This window comes from Ambystoma mexicanum, chromosome 2q (assembly GCF_040938575.1).
Source record: "Ambystoma mexicanum isolate Mex_15411 chromosome 2q, UKY_AmexF1_1, whole genome shotgun sequence".
Classification (NCBI taxonomy): Eukaryota; Metazoa; Chordata; class Amphibia; order Caudata; family Ambystomatidae; genus Ambystoma; species Ambystoma mexicanum.
Genome location: NC_090924.1, coordinates 534,949,762 through 534,973,258, shown reverse-complemented (window position 1 = coordinate 534,973,258; position 23,497 = coordinate 534,949,762). Strand labels below are relative to the sequence as shown.

Genomic DNA, 23,497 nt, shown 5'->3' with positions numbered 1-23,497 from the left:
TAATACAGGCTGCTATTTCACAATATTCTGCCTTGTTATGTTATACCTAGAATGCTTTGCCTGTAGGAAGTGGGGAAGAGGTGCAGGCAGTTGGGTGCCATGGAAGAATCCAAGATGGTGGCACCCTTCTTTGGCCAGATGCTTCTCGCCTGGCTGCTCTAACTCTGCCACGTCTCCGGACTGCCTACTGTAAGAGATCAAGAGTAAGACTCAGACACAGTGGCATTATGGTGATTGTTAAAGACTTTTATTGAAAAAATTAAAGAGAGGGTTGGGGAAATCCTACCTATGTTACCTATCCTTAACTCAAGGAGGGGTTACGCAGCCTCAAAAAAAACTAAGGAACGTCTGTGCCAGAATGTCCAAAGCAACAAGTTTTCCGTCCTGTGTTCAAAATCCTAACCTGTCCCTCACACACTAAACTCAATATAACATGAAGGGAAACATTTCTTTTGGCTGCTCACCTGCAGCCCCTTTCAAAAGTTCTAACATAAAGTTCCAAAGTGTCATGGAAACCATCAAAGTTCTACCAGCTAAAGGGGGTCCTTCCCTGCCCCTGGATTTCTCTCTTTTTTCAATGTTCTTCACTTTCACATTACCATACTCCACAATCTCAAGGGGGATGACTCTTCCCGAGTTTCCTCCAGTTTACAGAGTTCATCAACTCAAGATATATGATTTCTCTCTTGATCTCCTTTTTGGTTATACGATTCCACAATCTAAAGGGGTATGACCCTTCCCTTGAGATTGTCACAGTTCCACAATTCACAGGCTCAAGGACTATGCCTCTGCCCCTGAGCTTTTTTACCTTTTCCACAATTCACAGTTCCACAATTCACAGCGTCCAGGGTCATGCTTCTTCCCCTGAACCTTCTTAGCTTTTCCACAGTTTACAGATTTCACAGTTTCACAATTAACAGGCTGAAGGGGTATGCAACTTCCCCTGAGCTTTCTTGACTTTACCATAGTTCACAGGCGTCACCTGCAAAGGTGGAGGGGACTCCCGTCCCCTAGATTCGACACATTTGCGGAACTGCTTTCCCCTTTTCCAGGGTCAGCCATCTGGATTGGGTGTGGGTCCCAGACCCGCTGTATGCCTGGTTTACTCTCTTATCTGGACTTTTTTATTCTTCACTTGGGTGCTGGTCTCAGACATGCTGTATGCCTGATTTACTCTCGTGCCAGGACTTTCTTAATTGGTTCAGTATTTGGGTGTGGGTCCCAGACTTGCACTTTGCATTGTGAGACAGGCCTGGTATCAAGAGATGACACAGACAACAGAGTATATATTCAATAATGCAATCTTTATTAAATATCAGGATGGATGTAATACCTAACTTGCCCTATAGCTATGGTGGGGATTTCCCTACATAAAGAAGCTTAGAAAAGTCTGTGTCCGTAAGTCCAACTCAAAGGTCTGTCTAAGTCAAAACCTATACTTGCTCCTGGTTCACAAAAACAATGTTCCAAAGGAGCTCATTGCTCACTTCCCCAGGCTTCAAGCACTGGTTCACAAAAACAATGTCCCAAGGGAGCTCAGGGTTCACTTCCCCAAGCTTCAAGCACTGGTTCACACACGTTTAACTTTATCTTGTTTCAGTGTTGCTTTTGCCCTTCTTCTGGATGTGTTGGGACTTCCTGGTCTAGGGGCAGATGATAGGGCGCACGGCCCATCCATTACAAGTCATGCAACAGTTGCCGTTGCCCAGCTTCCTGCCACTTTGGCATTTCACAAAGACTCACATGTTCATAGATTAAAAGATTTGCCTTTTTTGACACCTCTTGGGCTCTCTTTTCAATAATGTACTTTGGTGGCTTTTATTTACACCCTTCATTCTGCGTATTCAATGTAGTTTTGCCCATTCGGCATTTTGCTTGCACTTCACTGCTTCTCCTTTTTGCTCGCACTTTTCTTGCCCTTCAACCACCCCTGGATGGCTCTTCCATTCAGGGAAAGACTCATTTCCCGGCCACAGCGAAGGGACTGACAAGTTCAATTTTTCCCTTCTCCTGCCTTCTCCGGCTCCCTAGAGACACAGCTCTTTCGCCACAAAATGATACTCTGCTTCACCCTGCAGTCCTTCGACGTCTCAGCGTCCCGTTCTCCTCTGGCTTCTCACGGGCTGTGCTGGCCTGCCTCCCTCCCACCTGCCCCTGCCCACCTTTTATACACCTGGGCCCACTTGCCTGGTTTGCCTGATGCCAATTAAGCCAATTACTGGGCATGCCTGACCTTTAGCTTGGTATTCATCACGATCCCTCTTCTTCATCCCAGTATTATAATGGTGGGGTATCTTCCTTTTCTCAGTCCTCTGGGAACTTTTAGGGGGAACATGAGGATATGTACAACAATATCCTACAAAGGCTAAGCAAGGGTAGATAATGTCAGGAAAGGAGCAATACCGTGTCTCGCTCTCTGGCACCCTCTCCCCAATCTCCAAAGACTCTCTTCCCAGGTGATCCTGCCTCGCTAGTCCACCCCCAGGGTCGGGACCCAAAAGCTATGGCCCTTCCCTGACAACCTGAATAGAAGATTCCTGGGAAGTAGTTGTGAGGATGCCCTCAGGTTTCTCACAGCATCCGTAATCACCTTATCTTATATATAGTTCCAAGATTCTTTCATTATACCTTTCATATATTGGGTCAGCGACTACTCTTCATTTGTCTTCGTCCCGTTGCTCAATCGCCCCGGTGTCTCCCTTGTTTAGGCTTACCAGGTTCATCAACGGTACACAGCATCTGCCATGAAGTGCCCTGGTGTCCCAACCTTGCTTGCTGGGCTCACCGGTTTCCGTCAGCTGCATCACTGTCCTTCGCATCTCAATGTTCTCGCTACTGCTTGCTTGCCTGCTGGGAGGGCGTCCCATCTGCTTTGCAGTTCCCGCTTTGTCTCCTTCTTCACCTGACAGTTCCTGCTGTCCATGGCACAAGTGCGGCAAACCTTCCTCTTCCAGACTTCCCCGGATGGCACCTCCAGCAGCTTCTCCACTCCGCACTGCAGACTTCTCTCCTTCAGTGTCCCGACCGACATCAGGAGAAGTGAATCTCTCTTTCTCTACAGATGCAGTGCTTTTAAATGTCCCGGCACCTGTTAACCGTTTCCCAAAACTGGAGCATAGCGTTTGCTTTCCACCTAGTGATCTTCATTACTTCAGTCCTCTTCCTCGTCTCAGTGTTATCAATCAAAGGAGAATGTAAATACACTTGATGATTGGTCCTGCATGGAGGTTCTACACCCATGCTACAGTATGCCATACAGGAATAGGGTGGCAAGTGGGTGTTACAGATGCTTAAGAAACAGGGAAATGCCTGCCTTGACCTAGCAAATCTACTCCATCTCCCCTAGGGTTGTCTTACCTCATGTGGTCCTCCCACTGAAAACCACCCCAGGGTCAGAGTCAGGTAGCTTCTGCCTTTCCTTGGCCGCGCAAGGGAAGATTTATGGAAGTGAAATAGTGACAACCTTGCTAGATTCGTCACATACCCTTCCCCTAATGTCGCTGGTTTCTTCTACACCTATTGAAAAACGGGAAATGTAATCCACTTTCCCTTGGTCTTTTCCTTTCCTGTGTTCCATACTGAAACAATAGGGCTGCAAATCTAGAAACCAGCGCATTACTTGGGCATTGTTATTTTTACAGAGACTGATCCAGGGTAGAGGAGAATGATCAGCAACTAACCAGAATTTTCTCTCTGTAAAGACATGGCCCATTTGATAGCTAATGCCTCAAGTTCAATTCTGGCATTGTTTTTCTCCCTAGGAAAGGATTTCTGGCTGATGTACACAATCGGGTGGTCAATTGGGAGGGAACTGCCCCCAACCTGATTTGGGATGCATCCGTTTGCAAAATGAACTCCTTACTAAAGTTGGCCACCTTCAAGGCGAGTTTACTAAATAGAATTTGCTTGAGGGTGGTAAAGCAAGCTTGGTCTTCCTTTTGGGGCTCTGCATTTTTAAGTTTGTCAGTAAAGCAAGCCGTTATAGAAGAATAGTTGGGTATAAATCTTCTATAATACCCCACTAACCCAAGGAATGCCCTTAAACCCCTCTTTATTTTTGGTGCAGGTGTTACTTGTATGATTCGGAGCTGCCATCACTCTCCCAGTTCCGTGCCCCATCTAGAAATGGGAGGCAGCATTTCCCGAGCAATGTGGTGGCACTATGGGACAATCTTTAACCAAATGATTGCGAGAAGCGCATTACAGAGTCCCTGAGCCATTCTTCGGAGTCTTTCTTCTGAGGTCAACGGTCCACGTGTAAGACCATATATGGAATAAAGGCACAATAACCATATACTAATGACATGCCAGTCATGAGGTTCGTTTCCCAAACAAGCCTGGTTTATTTTCAGAGTATCTCAGTCGGCCAACCGGGTCTCAATACCTCACGACATGTGTTCACAGACACTGTGAGAGGAGAGAGAGCGAGCATCGGTCAAGCAGTAATATAGATACATAACACATCATCATTGTACAGCATTATTCGGTCTGGCCATATACATGACATACAAGCTAGGGTTCAGTAATTGACAGTTATGCACGTAACTTCATTCATTCTAAACATTTGGTATTTCTAGCTGAGGCTGTAGAGACAGCTTACTGTTTTGGGGAACACTGGGCACTGGCACAGGGAAGGATACCATGTTCTAGCTGGGAGACATTCCAACTAATTTTATCTATTCACTGCGCTAATGTGCTAAGGGTCAGACAGTTCTGAAGCAGAGAAAATACCATCTTTCATGGGGGAGCACTATTAGTCGCATATAATTCTTATTTAACTGCCTTCTACAACAGCGTTTGCAAAACAGGCTGGCACCTGGGTTGCTGATTAGTCGATGCTTATGTACAGCTTCAAGGCTAAAAAAAATAAGAAAAACAATGTATTTCAGCAGGGTTTCACATTTCTGCCTATGTTAGCATTCAAAGTTCAAGCTGTGGCCTCGCACTGTGTGTAGGACTGAAGCACAGAATATATTTGCAAAAGCGTTTAGAAAAGAAAATGGCAGGCTATTAGAAAATGGACTCCCAATGGTCACATTCAGGTTTCATGGTTTGCAATGTTTGTCATATGATGCGATTTGCTTCTTTCCAACATATTATTCATACCATTCTGGCTATACGATTGCATTACAGTTTTACAAACCCTCCTTTTGGCCTCAAGCCAATAGCATTATCCAAACATTGCGTCATCATCGGACCAAGTATCACTTTCCGAACTACCTAAGTTGCTATCATAATCATTATCCGAAATATTGATTGCCATAAACTCCTTGATTATTTTATTCTCATGTTTGAGACCACCATTTATCATATTGGGTTTGGGCTTCAGGCTCTTTGTACTAATTATCTGTACACATTCATTTGTGATTATGGAATAAATGGCTGGCAAACATTGTATGCAACAACAGCAGAGTATGAGGATACTGAATATCATGATAAAAATTGCGATCAATTTCCATCCCCAGGATCGTAACAATTCCCAGAACCATGTACTCAAATTTAGATTCCAGCCACCTGTGAGAACATGGATTTCAGAACTTAAAACATGTCAGTTTTTAATTGCTTCAAATATTGTAGGCGAGGAGTCGTTTACAAATACACAGCACGCTGATCCCACTAATTTGCATACACCTCCACGGTCAGCCAAAATAATGTCAAGAACCATTCTATTTTGAAGTGCAACTAGTCTGATTGCTTTTTGTTCCAGTGTCATGTTGTATAGTATGTCAGTGGTTTCATTAATTGTTTTCTCTAACACCCTGGACAGTCTTCTAATATTCCATGAATGTATTGCTTGTCCCCAAAAAGGTACAAAGGATTTAGCTATGTCACCAAAAATCTGCCCAGCAGCATCATCATCCCACCGGGGCTGAGATCTGGATACTTTTGCTATTTCTGAGGTTGTAGCGAGAAATACACCAGGTAAAAGTATCCCTAAATAACAGGTACCTTCCCAGTTTCTAGGTAACCATGGATAGGCTTGATCCCCACATACAAAATAGACAGAACCTCCTATACATAGAGTTTCTCTTCATGCTCAGGTACAGCAGTATGCTTACATCTCGTAAATGTACCTTTTTTCCACAAACAGAATGGAACAGAGTGTGGACTATGGTTAATAGTGTAGGAAGGAGGCATGGCATCTTTGTTACCTACAGCAGCCATTTTAAAAGTAATCAGCGATTGGTAAGGTCTAAAGAGTCTATCAATGGACTGGTCAATGCAGTGTTCATTTTGCTTCTATTTGAAAACACGTAACAACTGTAAAGACCGGTAGGGGGTGTCTGTACTTCTGCTCTATATATGGTAGAGGAGAGGCACAGAGGAACCAAGTCAAGATTCTCTATTATTGGTACGTGGTCGAGCAATCAAGGCCTAGCTTCTCAGGAGGTGATGCTGGCTGGTTCTTAAGTACAGTGTAGTCCCCGAACCCCCACAAAGGAATGTCCACACACAGTATTACTGAAAACACAGTCTTTATATAATGAATATTCAAAGGTATGTACACGATCACAATAACGCACTTTGTACTCGGAAGTCAATAATGATAATTATATACAATTCTAAAGTGGTACCACCAATGTTATCGAATCTCATTAAAGTGCATCAACTGTACAGTTAAAATGTCACACAGATCAATAACGAGTAAACCAGCAATAGAGATAGGAAGGAACGCAAAATGGTTGAAACAGTAGGCAGAATACTGACCCCTACTACGAGGCACAGTTCTGTGTGGAGATCCCCCCACCTGGGCAACCTGTAAATAAAGATATATAGCACAAGCCCAGTTCATAGGTTCAATAGTCTCACGTCTTCCTATTACAGTTTTACCCCCCCAATGTACCTGGTGGAGTAGAGTTCTCCGACGATGCGGCAACCGATCTTTCTTGAGTGACTCCCTTTCAGGCGGGAGCCACGGATCGTCGAGAGGTGTCAGGGAACTTGGCCTTCGGTGTCGGGGAATCGACGGCCCTTCTTGAGTGCCCTCCCTTTAAGGCGGGAGTCACGGGTCGTCAAACGTCCGACCGTGAACAGGTGGAACTACGACAGGTTCATTCCTAGCGGTGCCCGTCGACGACAGAGCGTTGGCGTCCTGCAAGGAAGAGGCGTGCGGGGCACCTCCGTGACGGTAATTCTGGACCGCAAAGAGATGATGAAGAACTGTGGCCCAGCAAGGGCGTCGAGTCGTCAGCGTCTCTGCGGGAAACCCACCAGTGGTTGCTCCTCGGAGCGTAGACGGTCAGGCCTTCTCCAGCGGGAGACAAGCGGTTGACGATGCAGACGAGAGCGTCCGATGATCAATTGAAGTTCTTAGGCAAACGGGAGCACGGCGGCTCCGGTCGGCAACGGCGGTCGTCGACAGTGGTGGACAACAGTCCAAGTGCTTCTCCTCGAAGTTCCGCAGCAGTCGGTTACAGGTCATTTGGTCGAAAAAAAAAGGTCGACAGGACAAATGGTCGACGCAATTTGGTCGAAAGACAAATGGTCGAATGTTTTGCTAAAAAAACCTTTTTTTTCCTAAACGAAAACCTGAAAAATATATATAAAAATGTTTTAAAAAGTTTGACCATTTGTCTTTCGACCAAATTGCGTCGACCATTTGTCTGTCGACCAATTGTCTGTCGACCAAATGACTGGACAGCGCAGCAGTCCCCGTATCGGGTCGACAGCCTGTCGTAGGTCTATCTACCAGGGAGCTTTGGCAAAGATCAGCTGTGCACGATGGACCCTCGTAGCTCGAGAAGAGGGTGCCTTACCAGGTCCTCTCTGGGTCAGTCCTTGGAGGCACAGCAGCTTTCAGATTGTAAAGGAGAGCAACAGCAATTCTTCTCGTCCAGCAGGGCTTCAAGGTCAAGCGTCAGTTACTCCAGTTACTCGTCGTAGTGGGCTTCAGCTTCTGAACACAATTCCTAGCAGTGAGAGGTCCCCATATATACTGTTGATCTACCATTCATTCCGCTGGGTCACACTCAAGCATCCAATCACGACTACGGGCATTCATGCAGGCAGGCAGCCAATCAGGCACACAAGGTATTCAGGCCATTCACTTCTCTCCAGACACTCACAACAAGTTATGTGTATTGGGAAAAGTACCGAGCCAATCAACACTCCAAGCTGCATTAATACCGGTTTCGGGCAGGGCTGTGTCAACCACCAGATACTAGACATCCACAAAACAGAATGCATATTCGTCACACACTCTATTCACCCAGGTCCCACCCACAGGAGGTACCCACAACCTACATCACCGGGAAGGCTCCAGCTAGTCTGGCCGGGCCTTCACAACAACACCATATATGGCATTTCCACCCAACAGCCAGTCAGGGGGAAGGGACAGAGTCAGGGCTTCCCAGGACTTTGGGAAAACAAGGTAATGGGTAATAGAAAGCAAGAGGCCACCGGGGCCATCTTGTTTTCCATCAGGAATCAACTGATCCCAATGGCAGGGCCGAGGTATCCCAAAATGGAGGATACTCTGCGCACCTGTCAAATTCAACATGGAGCTGCCACCAGCCCATACCCTGCTCTGCGGGCCGCCCACAGGTGCCCAAAAACATACACTAGGGGCACAAGGTTGTACCCCCACCCATGGGTGCCATACGGGTATCCCACGGGTCCGTTCACCAAACCAAAAGAGAGCTGCACCGCCAGGAGTCCCACATGAACTCCTGCGCGGAAAACAAGACAGAACACACGATAAAAAGCAGTAAAGGACAAGGATACGGAGGCCCTGTCCCTTCGATGCATTTCCAGCATCACAGTCGCCCAACCCAGACTGAGGTGGAGGGCGCCTAATCTCCCACAGGATAGACACCCTCATCCAGACGGTCAACATACCTTCTGGAAAGGCCATCTGCATTATCGTGACTCTTCCCTGGTCTGTGCTCTATGGTGAAGTCTAGCCCTTGCAGGCTAATGGACCACCTGAGCAGTTTCGGGTTTTCACCCTTCATCTGCATAAGCCACTTCAGTGATCTGTTTGGACCTTGAAGGTAGACCCTGTAAGGTAGGGCCTAAAACGCCTAAGGCTCCAAACTATCCTAAAACATTCCTTTTCAACAGTAGCCCACCTAAGTTCTCTACCCTTGAGTTGTCTACTGATGAATATGATAGGATGTTCTCTCCCTTTGTCATCTAACTGGGACAAGACAGCTCCAATTCCGGTGTCGCTGGCATCTGTCTGGACGATAAAGGGTCGGCTGTAGTCAGGCGCACACAACACGGGTGCCCGACACAGATTTTCTTTCAAGCCATCAAAGGCCCCCTGACAGTCTTCAGTCCAATTGACCTTCCTAGGCTGCTTGGGTGAAGTCAGAGCTGTCAGTGGTGCAACTATGGTTCCATAGTCCGCCATGAAATTGCGATAATACCCGGTGAGGCCCAAAAAGGCTCTCACCTGGGTTTGAGTAGTGGGAGTCTCCCAGTACTGTACATCCTGTACCTTACTGGGGAGAGGTTGGATTTGACCCCCTCCAACCTCATGACCAAGAATCGTGACTTTCCCCTGAGCTATCTGGCACTTGGTGGCCTTGATAGTGAGGTTAGCCCTCTTTAAGGCCTGCGACACTCTACCCAGATGTGTCAAGTGCTCTTCCCAAGTGGAGCTGTAGACGGCAATGTCGTCTAAATAAGCCACACAAAAGGCTTCCAGCCCACTGAGAGCATGACTGACCAATCTCTGGAAGGTGGCAGGGGCATTCTTCAACCCAAAAGGCATGACCCTAAACTGGTAGAGTCCCTCTGGTGTTGAGAACGCCGTCTTTTCCTTGGCATGGTCCGTCAGAGCTATTTGCCAATAGCCTGAGGTGAGGTCAAAGGTGCTCACAAATTTGGCAGCACCTATGGTGTCCACGAGATCATCAGCCCTGGGCAATGGGTGCGTGTCAGTTTTGGTGACGGCATTGACTCCTCGGTAGTCCACACAGAACCTCCAGTCCTTGGAACCTGCCTGGGAACTTGCCTTGGGGACAAGGACCACGGGACTGGATCCAACATCTTGGCAACCTCAGCCTGGATGTGGTTCTTAACCGTATCTGACATTCTGTAGCTCCTGCTCTTGACAGGCACACTGTCACCAGTGTCAATCTCGTGCTTACACCACGGTGTAAGGCCTGGCGTCAGCGAAAACAGAGAGGCATACTTCTGGAGCAAAGTCCTGCAGGCCATCTGCTGCTCGGTTGTCAAATCTGGAGAGAGCTGCACTCCCTCCACGGAGCCATCCTGAGGGTTGCTATGCAGCAAATCAGGAAGGGGCTCACTCTCATCCTATTCTTGCTCTGAAGCTAGCAAGAGACATGAGACTTCTGCTCGCCTGTGGAAAGGCTTGAGTCTATTGACATGGAATACCTGAGGGGCTACCCCTGGGACTCCCATGTCAACCAGATAGTTGACCTCGCCCATCTTGGAGATTATCCAGTAGGGTCCAGTCCATTTATCTGCCAATGCCCGAGGCTTGGTAGGCTCCATCACAAGGACCTCCTGTCCCGGAGTCCAATCCACTTGCAATGCTTTAAGATCATGCCAGTATTTGTTCAATTCCTGGCTGGCCCTGAGATTCGCCGTTGCTTGACCCATCATCTGTGTCATCCTCCGTCTGAGGCCTAACACATAGTCCGCCACTTGCTTGGCGGGACCGGGAGGGTTGGCTTCCAAACCTTCTCGGATCAAGGCGAGGGCCCCCTCACAGGATGTCCAAAGAGTAACTCAAAGGGGCTGAAACCAACACCTTCTTGAGGTACCTCTCTGTAAGCAAACAGCAGGCATGGCAGGAGGAGATCCCATTCCCTCTTTGGGGGTTCTTCCAAAGCACCTAGCATGCCCTTGAGAGTTTTATTAAATCTCTCAACCAGACCATTGGTCTGGGGTGGTAGGAAGTGGAGAACTTGTAGGTTACCCCACACTCTTTCCACATGGTTTTCATGTAGCTAGACATGAAGTTGGATCCTCGGTCAGAGACAACCTCCTTGGGAAATCCAACATGGGTGAAAATGCCCAGGAGGGCCCGGGCAACCACCTTGGCCGTAACAGTCCGAAGTGGTATAGCCTCAGGGTACCTGGTGGCATGATCTTCCAAAACCAGGATGAACCGATGTCCACCTGACGTGGGAGGGTCAAGGGGACCGACAATGTCGATGCCCACCCTCTCAAACGGTGTGCCAACCACTGGCAATGGCTGCAGTGGGGCGATGACACTGCCTCCAGTCTTTCCAGACAACTGACATGTTGGGCAGGTCCTGCAGTGGGACTCCACTTCTACTCCCATCCGAGGCCAGTAGAAATGGGCAGAGAGCCTCTGCTTAGTCTTCTTGGTACCAAGATGACCAGCCAAGGGCACCTCATGTGCCAACTGCAGTAGGAAGGGCCTGTAAACCTGGGGTTCCACCAACCTCTTGAGGGCACCAGGTTCTGGCTTAGTGGGCTCACTAACAAGGAGCTCACCCTCCCAATAAATCCAGAATGTCCTAGGCACTTCTCTGTGTGCCTGGGACAGGGCCTGTTTCCTCAGACCCTCGAGAGAGGGACACTCTCTCTGTCCTTTACAGAATTCTGCCCGGGAGGGTCCCCCTCTAGCTAACAAGCATTGAAGATCAGGATGATCCTCCGGGTTGAGAACCTCTCCCACAGGAGAGTCTTCTGGCTCCTCTCCCACAGGAGTTGAGACGGGGTTTACCACTGGGCCCAGCCCATCCGGAGCATGGATACCAAGGGGTGCTGTAGCAACAGCAGGAAGAGAAGGAGCTCCCTTCACAGAGGTGGCCTTCTTGCTCTTCCTTCGTCTTGCCTTAGGCCGCGCCTTCGGCTCGGGTACCTGACTCACAGCCAGACACGGGGTCACCTGTGACCTAGTGACTGCAGCAGCAGTCATGGGAAGACCATCCGCGATCAATCCCATCTCTACTAGATCGTTCCTAACAGAATGTTAGCAGGGACATTGTCCTGAACCAGGACAGGAAGCTTTGCTGTCCTGTCTCCAATTACGAGTGTGACTCGGGCTACAGGCGATAATTTGGGAGGCCCACCAGCTAACCTGGTGGTTCTCAGAGGAGCATCTACATAGTCCTCTGGCTTGAGCAGGGTCCTGTCCACCACTGTCATGCTTGCCCCAGTGTCTCTCAAACCAGTAGAAGGCTGGCCATTCAGGAGGACACTTCTACGGGTGTTCTGTGGGAGAGTCGCCAGTACTTCCGCGTACTGGTTCCAGGCCCCAAGGGACACCAAGGAAATCTCTACGGGAGCACCAAAAGTGATCCCTGTAGAGGAGGGGAGGACAGTGGCCTCCACCTCAGACATAGGGTAAGGGTAGGTCAGGCTGACAGCCTGTACTCTGAGTGCCTTACCTTTACACTTGGAGTCACCCCTTTTGTGATCCAGAGCCCCACAGTCCCAACAAGTGCCGGGAGTGCGGGGTACGATACTGGAACCACCGGGAGCCTGCTTTGCAGCAGGTGGACCACTACTCTTATTCCCACCCACAGATGACTTATCCCCATGAGATTTTTGGGTCTTAGGAGAGGAGGGTCTAGGTTTATTCGACTGTGACTGCTTTGGGACTCCTCAGCTTTCTGAGAGGCCCCTTTTTCTTTGTCCTTGTCCTTCCCACTGGAGTCCTTAGGGGACACCCGGTAGGAGACCCACCTGTCAGCCAACCTAGCCAGCTTAAAGGGATCCAAAATGTTCTGGTCAGCAACATACTGATGCAGCTCCGGTGAACAGGCTTCAGAAAAATGCTCAAAAAACAACAGGTGGGACAATTCAGCAAAAGTTTTCACCTTGTAACCATCAATCCACCCCATCATATTCAGGTGCGCAGCACTCACCCAGTCAACGCAAGACACATTCTCTCTTTTCTTAAAATCCCTGAACCTTTTAAGGTATTGGGTAGGCGTCTTGCCAAACTTGGAAATCAAAGCAGATTTCATACACTCATACTGTCCCCTTTCTTCCACACTTAGCTTCAGAATACAGTCATATCCAGTTTGAGGCACTCTGCTTAGCAAACACTTAGCCCAATCTCTTTTGTCAACATTGTGAATTGCACAAGCCATTTCAAACGCTTCAATCCATTGGAGGATATCAGAACCCTCCGAAAACACACCAACCAAATCCTTTATAAATTTAGTTGCTGGGGACCTGACACTCTCACTGGGTTTCGCTGAAGTCTCCACTCGAGCTTTCTCTAGCTGGATTCTCTGACATTCAGTGTCCTTGTCTTTGAGTTCAAGATCCCTATTCTTGAGATCAAGATCCCTATTCTTGAGCTCCACTTGTTGAGCCAACTCCTCCTTCTTAAGTTCAGCATCTATTTCCAACTTGCGATATTCAAAGGCCAATTTCATCCTTAATAACTCAAGTTCCAAGGTATTGCTGGGGTTCGGAAGCAGCAGGAATGGCAGCATTCCCAGAAACAGATTCAGTAGAAACCCCAGGGGCAGAGTCCTCATTGATTGCATCCCCACCCCTCATCAAGAGCTTCACCATCGGTCTGGTAGTCCACCAGGGCAGCTATCAGCTCGGCCCTAAACTTATCCACAAAGTCTAACTCCCTGGCTTCACAAGCACTCTGGAGAGCCTCTAAGCTCATCCGAGGCAATTTACCATTCGCAATAGACTCCATTGCTTGTAATGCAGTTATTTTGTACACAGCAGTACAATAGATGGGTACCCCCTACATCGCTGGCAAGAGGGGAAACAACCAGAAACAAGGCACAGAAATCAAGCCAGCGGATATAAACAAGTCCACTATAAACAACACAATCCCACCAGTATTCGGGGCGGTCCCTCAATCAACCCCTCAGATCACTACACGTAATACATAGACAAGTTTTTTTGAAAAATGTATTTATTCTTCTTTATTTAATTAGAAACATTAAAATGATTATTAAATAGATCAGAGCTCATATAAGAGTAAGTATAAATATAGGACATACAGTTATACAACATGAATAAAGTGCAAAATGTGAAGAAAAATGCTAATATCACAATAGAGCTGCTGGGAACAGACGTATAGCATCCCATGTTAGACTTTTTAGAGTATGGGTTTATGAATATCATTTTTGTGAAGACTTTTCAGTTTCTTGTTTATTGCAATGTTCAAACTGCTAGATTCGGAACTAACAACTTTTTTTGCTGCCACTATCAGGATTTAATCCATCAATAATGATAAATATATACAATTCTAAAGTGGTACCACCAATGTTATCGAATCTCATTAAAGTGCATCAACTACACGGTTAAAATGTCATACAGATCAATAACAAGTAAACCAGCAATAGAGATAGGAAGGAACGCAAAATGGTTGAAACAGTGGGCAGAATACTGACCCCTACCACGAGGCACAGTTCTGTGTGGAGATCGCCCCACCTGGGCAACCTGTAAATAAAGATATATAGCACAAGCCCAGTCCATAGGTTCAATAGTTTCACGTCTTCCTATTACGGTTCTACCCCCCTATTGTACCTGGTGGAGTAGAGTTCTCCGACGATGCGGTGACCGATCCTTCTTGAGTGACTCCCTTTCAGGCGGGAGCCACCGATCGTCGAGAGGTGTCGGGGAACTTGGCGTTCGGTGTCAGGGAATCGACGGCCCTTCTAGAGTGCCCTCCCTTTAAGGCGGGAGTCACGGGTCATCAAACGTCCGACGGTGAACAGGTGGAACTACGACAGGAAAGTGACAGCTTTGTTCCGTGCGGTGCTCGTCAACGACAGAGCGTTGGCGTCCTGCAAGGAAGAGGCGTGCGGGGCACCTCGGTGACGATAGTTTTGGACCGCAAAGAGATGATGAAGAACTGTGGCCCAGCAAGGGCGTCGAGTCGTCGGCGTCTCTGTGGTCCTTAGGTGGCGGGAAACCCACCGTTGGATGCTCCTCGGCGCATCGACGGTCGGGCCTTCTCCAGCGGGAGACAAGCGGATGACGATGCAGGCAAGAGCGTCCGATGATCAATTGAAGTTCTTAAGCTCCGGTCGGCGACGGCGGTCGTCGACAGTGGCGGACAACAGTCCGAGTGCTTCTCCTTGGAGTTCCGCAGCAGTCCCTGTATCGGGTCGACAGCCTGTCGTAGGTCTATCTACCAGGGAGCTTTGGCAAAGATCAGCTGTGCACGATGGTCCCTCGTAGCTCGGGAAGAGGGCGCCTTACCAGGTCCTCTCTGGGTCAGTCCTTGGAGGCACAGCAGCTTTTAGATTGTGAAGGAGAGCAATAGCAATTCTTCTCGTCCAGCAATGCTTCAAGGTCAAGCGTCAGTTACTCCAGTTACTCGTCGTAGTGGACTTCAGCTTCTGAACACGATTCCTAGCAGTGAGAGGTCCCCAGATATACTGTTGATCTCCCATTCATTCCGCTGGGTCACACTCAAGCATCCAATCACGACTACGGGCATTCATGCAAGCAGGCAGCCTATCAGGCACACGAGGTATTCAGGCCATTCACTTCTCTCCAGACACTCACAACAAGTTATGTGTATTGGGACAAGTACCGAGCCATTCAACACTCCAAGCTGCATTAATACCGGTTTCGGGCAAGGCTGTCTCAGTCATTGTGTCAACCACCAGATACTAGACATCCACAACACAGAATGCATATTCGTCACACACTCTATTCACCCAGGTCCCACCCACAGGAGGTACCCACAACATACATCACCGGGAAGGCTCCAGCTAGTCTGGCTGGGCCTTCACAACAACACCATATATGGCATTTCCACCCAACAGCCAGTTAGGGAGAAGGGACAGAGTCAGGGCTTCCCAGGACTTTGTGAAAACAAGGTAATGGGTAATAGAAAGCAAGAGGCCACCGGGGCCATCTTGTTTTCCATCAGGAATCAACTGATCCCAATGGCAGGGCCGGGGTATCCCAAAATGGAGGATACTCCGCGCACCTGTCAGATTCAGCATGGAGCTGCCACCAGACCATACCCTGCTCTGCGGGCCACCCACAGGTGCCCAAAAACATAAACTAGGGGCACAGGGTTGTATCCCCACCCATGGGTGCCATACGGGTATCCCACGGGTCCGTTCACCAAACCAAAAGAGAGCTGCACCGCCAGGAGTCCCACATGAACTCCTGCGCGGAAAACAAGACAGAACACACGATAAAAAGCAGTAAAGGACAAGGATACGGAGGCCCTGTCCCTCCGATGCATTTCCAGCATTACAACAACCCAAGGGTGTCAATGCCAATCTCTCAAATTCATTTATGTTAGTTCCATCAAAGTTTCCAGTGACACTATCATTCCATCTCCCAAAAAACAGAGCTCTTAGTGGTGCATAACAGGCAGTACTCAGGGGTAAAGGATGTATATACCAACCCATTCCTCTTTCCCCATGCTGGGGTAAATGCGAGCACACCCAGCAATTCGATCGGTTCAAGATTGCATGTGTCCTATTCATAATCAATAACAGAGTATTGTTATTGTATCCTTTTCTGTGTTTAACATCTCGTGGAGGAAGAGTGTAAGAAAGCACATGAGCCGGGGTCATGGTGGGAGCATCGACAGTGGGCAATAGGATATTCATTGGATGTATATCTTCTAAATACCAGGACATTGGAATTAGAGTAAATAAAATGCAGATAGGTATGATGGCCAGGAGCAGTTTAGTCTTAATAGTCCAAGTATTTCTCGGAGCAGATTCATTGTCAATGTCTATGGTTCTATTAATGTCTTCATCAGCACAAGAGGCAACATGAGCGAATACAGGCATGATCTATAAAGGATTATTTAAAATGTTTCTGAGCGTTCATTGAAAAAAGTCTCACACGGCGATACACGTTTAGTCAGTAGAATGTAAGCAAATTCGGTCTGCTTAAGATGGCAGCAAGCAGGTGTTTGCCTCAGAGGCTCCAAAATATAGGAGCAAGTATCAACATCAGTTTTCCATAGTGTTGGTACCTTTGCCCCGCTTGTCTGCGATAGGTTGCAAAGCCCTTCACTTTCAAAAATAGCACTGGGAAATCAGGTGTCAGAGCTTTTAGCCGATGCAGCTCATATGCTCCCTTTCCCTAGACCTCCATTTCTAGCCCCATCTGTGTGCCAGAAACAAACGCTGTTGCAATTACTTCCAAATTTGTGGACACAGATTGTACCTTAAAGCTCCAGGTACGGTGTGGTCGATGAACAATGCACTATCGTTGTTTGCAGCAGATGCAGAAACAGTGCCAACTGGTGATGCAATTGATGATGATGAGGCAGCAGGCAAACAAGGTTGAGGTAACACTAATAATGTTTCAGATTTTGTTGCAATCTCCCCAAGCCCCTTCTTGGGCTCAGGAAGTTGTTACGGCTGAATTTCGGCGATGTTCTTGTAATCAATTAAAGCTGGTTCACTCTGGAAATCAGAATCATCAGTCTCTTTCTCATGTGGCAAAGGAAACATAATTCTTTTAGTGTGCGTTGCATATATACAATGCTTCCGATTCCTTATTCGAACCGCAGTCTGCGTGGCCAGAAGTACCTAGTATGGTCCCTTCCACTGTGGTGCAAGTGAAGACTTTCTCTCAAAATTCTTGATCAGGACCCAGTCCCCCGGTTTCAGACAATGGCCTGGGCCCGTATATCTGACAGGAAGAGCCTCCTGCACCTGCTGATGAATCAAACACAAGTTTTGAGTCAACTGTTTACAGTATTCAGTAAGTAATGGATACTCTATATCCCTTAACCTTCTTGGACATGGCACATTCAATACATTATCTGGTCTCTCCATTATAATTTTGTAGGGGGAGAGACCAGTCTTTGATTGCACAGACGTACGCATAGATAACAAGGCTAGCGGTAAAGCATTGGGCCATTTCAAATTACTTTCGGTGCATACTTTCGCCAATTTATTTTTCCGAATACCGTTTTGCCGTTCCACAAGACCGGCACTCATCGGATGTCTGGCTGAATGGAATCGTTTATCAATTTGGAGGCCTGCACAGATCCGTAGTATCACAGCAGCTATAAAATGAGGGCCGTTATCTGACCATATGACACGTGGTAGCCCAAACTTTGGAAAGTATCTTTTAACATGGATTCTGCTGTTGACTTGGCTGAACAATCTTTCAGGGGTTAGGCCTCTACCCATTTGCTAAATGCACAGACCACTACAAGCACATACTTGAAGTTGTGGCATCTCTCCATTTCTATAAAGTCGAAATGGATTACTTCAAAGGGCATTGAGAGAGGACTAAAACTTCCTACTGGTGTCACTGATCTCTTTCCAATGTTGTGTTGTAAACAAGTCATGCAATTTTGAACCAACCTCTCAGCAGTTTTTGTAATATTGTCATTGTATCATACAGAATCAATGTACTGACAAATCTTTTTCGCACAAATATGTGTTGGACCATGGGCCATAGTAACCATTGCCATAACATACGCATTCGGCAACATCCATCTACGGTTCTCTTTGTCTACCTAACAACCCCCGGGATCTAATTCTGCTGGACCCTCAGACCATTGTTTTATTTCCTCAGGAGTTGTTTCTGCTTGTATTTCTTGTACATTCCAAATTCCATCCTCTATCATGCAGGACACCCTGTCTGTTGTTTCAACATACATTTTGGTGTGCGAATCAGTGGCAGTTTGTTTCACGATTCTGTCTGCAAATGTATTTCCTTTTCCTACGTTACACGTTACTTTTTTATGGGCGTTACATTTAATTATTGCTAATCGCTTAGGAAGCACAAGTGCTGACAACAGTTTCACTATTAAAGTGCTATGTTGAATCTTGTTTCCATGTGACGTCAGCAAACCCCTTTCAGCCCATAATCGGCCAAAGTTGTGGACCACCCCAAAGGCGTATTGACAGCAAGCTCCCGCTCACCTTCGGACTTGTCTCTGGATTGCACTGCAAGGCCTCTGAGCCCCTGGGGTGCACAGCATGGAGCACGTGTGTTCTGGGAACTAGATGACGAATTGAGTCCAAGGAGATACTCATGCTCATAGCATTCACCCTGCCCCACACAAATGTATCCTTACACTGGAGACCACATGGCTCTGCCTTTTGGTACTACTCCAGTCTTGACACTGCATATGCCTGATGCATGGTACATCTTCTGGTGGGTCTCAATTGGAATGCTTTGCTGCTGGTGCGGTTGTGATGCTCACTAGGGGTGCAGGGAGGGGAAACGGAATGGGCTCTAGGGGCCCATCTCAGGTGGTGGCATTACACAGTATGTAGCTTTCCCTGATCTCTGCATTCCCCCAGCAACCCCAGATGCACTCCCCATGAGTGGGTATACAGAACCCATCAGTGGTTGCATCTGTGGCTGAGTAATGGGGGCGGGGCTGAATAAGAGCAAGATGAGTGGCTGGGTCACTATTCTTAGAGAGGCAGAGCTACACCCTACTGATGAGGTTCAACCTGTCTGGCAGAGAGTCTCCCAGGGCCCCCCTTGTTATTTGCACATTTCAAGTAACTTTGGGTCTCGCCCTAAGTTACTAGGGGAATCTAGACGTGGACCCCTTGCTCACTATTCTTAGAGAGGCACAGCTAAACCCTACTGATGAGGTTCAACCAGACCAAAACACGTGTCTGGGGTTGCTGTTGGTACTCTTGTTCAGAGGAGAATTGCCTAGCATTTCAGTGCTGGACTGCCCCAGGGCAGGACAAAGACTGATATGTTTAGGATGTTTCTCCTCTGTGAACAATAGTGAGCTAAAGACTCTGGGTAAGGCTCTTGTAACCAGGACTCATGTCTGGCAGAGAGTCTCCCAGGACCCCCCCCCCTTGTTATTTACACATTTCAAGTAACTTTGGGTCTCACACTAAGTTACTAGGGGAATCCAGACGTGGACCCCTTGCTCACTATTCTTAGAGAGGCACAGCTACACCCTACTGATGAGGTTCAACCAGACTGAAACACGTGTCTGGGGTTGCTGTTGGTACTCTTGTTCAGAGGAGAATTGCCTAGTATTTTGGTGCTGGATTGCCCCAGAGCAGGACAACGACTGATATGTTTAGGATATTTCTCCTCTGTGAAAGATAGTGAGCTAAAGACTCCGGGTAAGGCTCTTGTAACCAGGACTCATGTCTGGCAGAGAGTCTCCCAGGACCCCCCTTGTTATTTGCATATTTCAAGTAACTTTGGGTCTCACCCTAAGTTACTAGGGGAATCCAGACGTGGACCCCTTGCTCGCTATTCTTAGAGAGGCACAGCTAAACCCTACTGATGAGGTTCAACCAGACCAAAACACGTGTCTGGGGTTGCTGTTGGTACTCTTGTTCAGAGGAGAATTGCCTAGCATTTCGGTGCTGGACTGCCCCAGGGCAGGACAAAGACTGATATGTTTAGGATATTTCTCCACTGTGAAAGATAGTGAGGTAAAGACTCTGGGTAAGGCTCTTGCAGCCAGGACCCATGTCTGGCAGAGAGTCTCCCAGGACCCTCCTTGTTATTTGCATACTTCAAGTAACTTTGGGTCTCACCCTAAATTACTAGGGGTATCCAGACTTGGACCCCTTGTTCACTATTCTTAGAGAGGCACAGCTACACCCTACTGATGAGGTTCAACCAGACCGAAACACGTGCCTGGGATTGCTGTTCGTACTCTTGTTCAGAGGAGAATTGCCTAGCATTTCGGTGCTGGACTGCCCCAGGGCAGGACAAAGACTGATATGTTTAGGATATTTCTCCACTGTGAAAGATAGTGAGGTAAAGACTCTGGGTAAGGCTCTTGCAGCCAGGACTCATGTCTGGCAGAGAGTCTCCCAGGACCCTCCTTGTTATTTGCATACTTCAAGTAACTTTGGGTCTCACCCTAAATTACTAGGGGTATCCAGACTTGGACCCCTTGTTCACTATTCTTAGAGAGGCACAGCTACACCCTACTGATGAGGTTCAACCAGACCGAAACACGTGCCTGGGATTGCTGTTCGTACTCTTGTTCAAAGGAGAATTGCCTAGCATTTCGGTGCTGGACTGCCCCAGGGCAGGACTAAGACTTATATGTTTAGGATATTTCTCCTCTGTGAAGGATAGTGAGCTAAAGACTCTGGGTAAGGCTCTTGTAACCAGGACTCATGTCTGGCAGAGAGTCTCCCAGGACCCCCCCCCCCCTTGTTATTTGGGTCATTTGTGGCACCTGATTGGCTGGTTAGGAGCAATCAGCATGGTTCTATGGATCTATCCCAAACATTTGAAACCCTCTTCTAAACAAAGCTACCTTTCTAACACCCAAGTCCAAAATCAAACCGGCCAGGAATAGGCATTCAATGATGGGTTTCATCTCCCGAACACTACATACCAGTCACACCCCTCCACTGGCCTGCTCTCTCGATGCACCTTGTGCTCCTCATCCCCTGGCCCCACCTCAACCGTCCATTGTACTTTCCCCCCTCCACTCTATCCCCAGGCACCCACACTACCCAGAGCCTCTCTCCTTGGCCTGCCGTCTTCCATGCTTAATGGACTTCATTGGGCCCGCCTTTTCTATTGCGAGTGTCTGTGGGCTGCGTTTCCTGGGTGGACTCTTTTCGGGATGGTCCGGGATATGCAGGGCCATATTCACAAAACTTATTTTAGCGCAAATGAAGAGATGCACTATGGGAAGTGAAGAGATGCACTATGGGAATGGGGCAGTGACAGCACACCCTAAGAAGCCAGTCGCCTGGATGGGATGCAGTTTGGTTGCATAGCAACCAGTCAGCGACAATATGTGGCACCTGAATGCCATAGCACCAACGCTACATACTGCTTATGCCTGCACCCTTTTTCTAAAGGCAGTGCTTTGCTGCCAAACCAGCCCCGGAGGAGACAGGGCACATTGGACATGGACAGTGTGTAGCAGAAGTGATATTATTTGCCACCTGTTCCCAAGTGACATCACAGGAAATAACAACACACAACTGTTCACCCCTTGACAAAACAAGAAGTGGCATCACATAGCATTGTTCCTCAGAACACTAAGAAAAATATGGTAACAATATCACTGCAATGCGGTAAAGGTGCAAATTCAAAACCTACCAATTACATGAATGATGGAGGCAAGCAGGGGGTGTGGCTGGAGGTGAAGACATCCTTGACAGCTGAGCTGTGTAACTTATGCGCTGTGTGCGGAGCTGCAGCCAGAGATGTCCATGGAGAAGAGTGGGGGCACCAAGTGGGGCATGGGGCAGAGGGGCGTGAGGGGGATAGGGATAAGGGGTAGTGGGTAGAAGTGGTAGTGTAGTATAAAATGAACAACATAACAGACAGCCATTTTGGAGCATAGGCCTCAGGTAAGACATTTGTCTGTTCACAGCCACAGACCCTGTGCCTGGCAAATCTGAACCTCTTGAGTACTCAGCTACAGCAGTGTGCTGGAGAAATGTTGAAAGTTGGCAGTTCCCAGGAGAACTTAGCCCCTGGGGAATGGGTGCTCGCTGGGAGGTGTAGAGAATTAATAAGTAAATACAGGCAAATAAAATTCAACCACGGTGGGGTAAGCAGTTACAAATCACCCCTTGACAGATGGGCCTGGGAAGAGGGCTGTGGGACGAGGGGGTGAGCTGGGAGAGGACCACTCACTGGGAGAATTTTAGTGTCCCTAGGGTGCAAAAGTGTCTTGTGTCCTTGCTGATGTCTGCATGCACCTCATTGGCCAGATGCCGTATGAATGTCTCCCCTTTGCCAAGCTCAGGTTGTTTCGTGTGCTCCATGACAGCTGACCAATGGCAGAGGAATACAGTTCCAGTGTTCAGCACAATCACGTAATGCCACTAAAGGCCATTGTGAGATGGTGTGGGAAGGTTTGTGATATCACGAGGGGTGGTGTTGGACAATGGGTGTCAGGATGGCCTCAACCAATTGCAAGCATTCAACGTATACTTAGATATAGGGGACTGACGTAGTCCCACTGATAAGCTTTTTAGGATGAACTAACAAAAGTTTCAACTTTGCGTATGCTAATTATGCCAGTCATGCATAAAAAGTTTGCCCGCATTGGGCGGCCTTGACAGCTCTCTTCACACAGTTCTGTTCCACTGTGCTGTTTGAACCCTGCTCTCCCTGCGCCTGGGCCTAAATTAGATTGTGTTACTTCTTGCTTGGTGTACGCTCCTCTTGGATTACTTTGTTGTTCTTGTCGACGCCTGATTAAGCAATATGATATACATTTCATACAAGAATGGATCACCATACGTAGCGTCAATATCAGTGTCTATAGGCCCATATTACTAAATCACTGTGAATGTAAGCATTTGCACTTACCTTGGCTTGCCTGCAGTTACAGTCATCTCGCGGTTCCGGGCAAGGCAATAAAAGCTGCTCCTGCTTGGTGTTGGTATGCTCTGCCCATCCTACTCCCAGTCCTATGCCACAGGATGCAGAAACCTGGCATAGAACGAAATGGCAATGCGCGGTCAGGGCGCCCAATTACACTTAAACTAATGCGACGTGCACCTAACGAGAAAAAGAAGGCAAAGCAGCATGCAGCACAAGCAACAGCACATCTTGACTATCTGTAATTCCCTTGGATTTAGTGGGCAATTTTGCAAAAACAATGCCGTCTAGAAAATATTAGGAGAAAACAAAGCACAAAAAG

General features: G+C 47.8%; 1 long non-coding RNA gene across 1 annotated transcript; it reads right to left on the bottom strand.

Annotated features, from left to right (window-relative positions):
• Positions 1–4,319: 4,319 nt before the first annotated feature.
• Positions 4,320–23,288, bottom strand: LOC138569577 (uncharacterized). Its single transcript, XR_011303266.1, has 2 exons — positions 23,164–23,288; positions 4,320–4,857 (listed from the first exon to the last, which is right to left on the bottom strand). It is a non-coding gene; the product is annotated as an uncharacterized lncRNA (long non-coding RNA).
• Between the last annotated feature and the right edge of the window lie 209 nt (positions 23,289–23,497).